Here is a 3,293-nt window from a genome sequence, read left to right as displayed (position 1 = left end):
AATTTGAGTTGAATTACTGAAATAAATGAACTTTTCCACGACATTCTAATTTATTGAGATGCACCTGTATATCAAGTGAAAGATAATGCTGAGTAACATTATCAGCTTTGTCCTTTTGGCGGTAATACTGTTTTAGAATTTTTAGGGCTAGTCATTTTGGAGTTATTGTCGTTTATCGTTGAATGTGTGAGGAAAATCGAACACAAACTTAACCCCGTTGCGAAAGCACATGTTCAAGTTGACAGCTTGAATGAATCGAGGTAAAGTCCAAAGGGGAACGAATTCCTCTCACTAAATTCCCGATTGCACTATTCGTAGTAGTGAGATGATGACCTCGAGCACTACCACACTGAGCACAGGTGCCCCACAAGGCTGTGAATCAGTCAGTAGGTTAGTTGTGTATAGGTTTTTACTGCTTTACTGTATAGGTTTTTACTGTTTTACTTCACTGTTGTATGCCTGTATTTATGTAACACCGTGGTCCTGTGAGGCACGACATTTCGTTCCACTGTATGTCCCCACATGCAGCAGAATGACAATAAAGCTCAACTTGACTCGACTTGACTTGACTTGATGGTGTTTCCCTGCCGAATTCACCATTAATTAGCTATTGAGCAACGCAAAGCTGGTGATACTACTGAAGGACCTTATATATGAGTGCTGTGATAGGTGTCGCATCCCTATAGGTAGACGTGGATCAGCTGAGAGTCAGCTGATGCAAGCTTTACTAACGTGACCTGCCAGAACTGACGCTACGCTTGATATGCGATATAGCCTACTAGCCGTGACAACTCTTTATGTTTACAGACGTGATGTAATGACGCAGCGGCATGCTCGAATTTCCCACGAATTCCTACCAGTACCACTCAAATTAGAAAGCATTATTATAAGCTTACCGTTGTGAATCGGGCTAAAGTAAGGAGATAGTTTTGAACACTGGCTGGTTATGTACTTGCTCAAATATTGATTTTGGATCATTTTTAACCAAAGAAAAGTTACGGACTGCAGCTTTAAGTTGCATTTTTATTTTTGGACTGATAATAAAGTCAAATAATTGTATGTAAAAGAGTCAGTGGTAACATCAATGCATTCAAATTGGTCAGTGTTAGAGGAGCTCAGCTTATCCTGACAGTTACTGCCCCGGACCAGGTTAGTTTCTCAGCATAAGTTAGTTGCCACAGTGACTGAGCTTGATCTATGGTAAATTTGCTTTATGGAACCAAATCATTTGACAATAAGTCAGACTAACTGAAATAAACCTGGCTTATTTGGTAAATTTGTTTTATGAAACAGACCTCTGGATTACTGCGTTTCACCTACTGACTCAGCATGAGTTCACCACGCCTCCTCTCTCACAACAGCCAATAGCTGTCACGATTACTTTCTACAAGGAGGGATTAGTTATTCATAATTATCCAATAGACAAACAGATAAATAAACTTGCTTTTCAAAAACATGTATTTCAGCAGGTACACTGCAACCGCACTTAATAACTAAAATACATTTAAAGGAGCCATGATTAATATGGATGGGAAGTTGTGAATCACACTAAACACAAATCATACACAAAAACAATTGGGAAGGTACACTACACCTCAAAATTTTAATAGGATTTAAACATTTTATTTTCTTGGATTGTATCATTTAATGATCATTCTGATGTTGGGAAACAGTCAGAGATGAGAGTGCTGGTTGTACAGGAGTTTATTTGAGAGCTGCTGTTGTTGACACATTTTTTTTTTCTTTTTATGTAAAAGGATTGTAGATATGTTATTCTTAATCACTTAAGAATAAACAATATTTTACATTTTCATTTCATAGCTGAGGCACATAATGTTGGTGCTTACTGATTCACATTTAGCCAGTCATTTCTAATCTAAAGACATGATTAATACACCAATCTCTATATAAGAGAGAGAAGTAGCCGCACCAGCAAACAAAAATCCTTAAAACACAAATGAGGAATTTAGAAAACTCATATCATACCCTTCAGGTACATGAATTACCTCATAACAAAATAGAAGGAACACAGTATAACTGTTTATCTAATGAGGAGTACATATGATGCCCTTTGACCCCTCACAAAAGTCAACTGACAGATTAATGTCTTGTAATTCTGAAATAAGTAAATGACAAAATAGACACATTAAAACAGTCGGTAAAAGAAAAACATAAATTAACAGCAATTGATACATCAACAGAAATGCATCCACCTACAGGAAAACAGACCCTCAAAAGAACAATTTAGACAATTTACAGTTCAATAACTGTTTACTGAAGAATATATTTGAACTATATTATCAAAAATCTGAGCAAAAGGTTTCTGCCTTTTTAACAGGTACGACTGCCTACTGAGAAATTCGTTTTCTTACATGAAAGGTCTGTGTATCCTTTCGCTCTTAATATCTGCTACAGATGAAGTTGAGTTTGTCGTGTTCAGGACGGCTGATCCAGCGCTGACCTCCTCCAGACTGAACTGCTCCAGATCTCACTGCGTCTTCACAGTCCTCCTCTGATGTGCCGTTCCCTGGAGCCCAGTTCTGATAGCACGCGGTCTCTCCATTCACCCAGAACCAGACGTCCAAAATATAGGAGTGACGTAAACCCAACCACACCGCCGCAGTAGACGCTCGTTTAACCACGTTCCTCCCCTCATGCTGAATCTCTTCTGAATGAACCGAGACCAGATCCACATGATTCTGTCTGCAGTATCTCAAAGCTTCAGACCACGTCAGATTCTCTCTGATCACAATCAGTTTATCTGGAAACCAAACAAAGCACAAGCAGAAACTAGAGAGAGACTGATCAAGACATAAGGACGCACTCGTTGATCAAACAATTATTTGGCTGGTTTGAACAGGTCTGATGACAGTACTGCAGGACCTCTGCGCGCAGGTGTCATGCACAGACAGACAGTAGCCTAATAATAACCCCTTTCGTGCTCTTCCTAATATTGTGACAAACACCATTGTATTTAAAAAATAGAATTGGAAGGAAACTGTAAGATATACACCTTTTATTTTTTTAAACGTTTTGTTATTGACGCGGTGAGTCAGTTATTTATGCTGCAAAAAGTAAGGCCTATATCTTTCCTTTAAAGGGGTCCTATTATGCTCTTTTACAAAGTCTTGATTTTGTTTTGGGGGTGTACTAGAACAGGCTCTCATACTAGGTTGTTCGAAAAACACATTATTTTTCACATATTTTACATTATTTCAACACCTCTCTCCCCAGTCTGGCATGAACGGCTCGAATAGTTCCTGTATCAAATGAAGGCCCGCCTTCTGAAATAT

At 38.6% G+C, this 3,293-nt stretch overlaps 1 protein-coding gene and 1 pseudogene across 1 annotated transcript in view; one reads left to right on the top strand and one right to left on the bottom strand.

The window, feature by feature from the left end:
* LOC107702774 (C-type mannose receptor 2-like) overlaps positions 1–3,293 on the top strand; it is a 42,116-nt gene that overhangs the window by 14,710 nt on the left and 24,113 nt on the right. The gene's annotated exons all lie outside the window — the stretch shown is intronic.
* Positions 2,400–3,293, bottom strand: part of LOC107702777 (C-type mannose receptor 2-like) — a 4,148-nt pseudogene continuing 3,254 nt past the window's right edge.

Source organism: Sinocyclocheilus anshuiensis, unplaced genomic scaffold (assembly GCF_001515605.1).
Source record: "Sinocyclocheilus anshuiensis isolate Anshui unplaced genomic scaffold, SAMN03320099.WGS_v1.1 scaffold919, whole genome shotgun sequence".
In the NCBI taxonomy this organism is placed as follows: Eukaryota; Metazoa; Chordata; class Actinopteri; order Cypriniformes; family Cyprinidae; genus Sinocyclocheilus; species Sinocyclocheilus anshuiensis.
The sequence above is the reverse complement of the archived record's forward strand: the minus strand, read 5'-3'. Positions and strand labels throughout refer to the sequence as shown.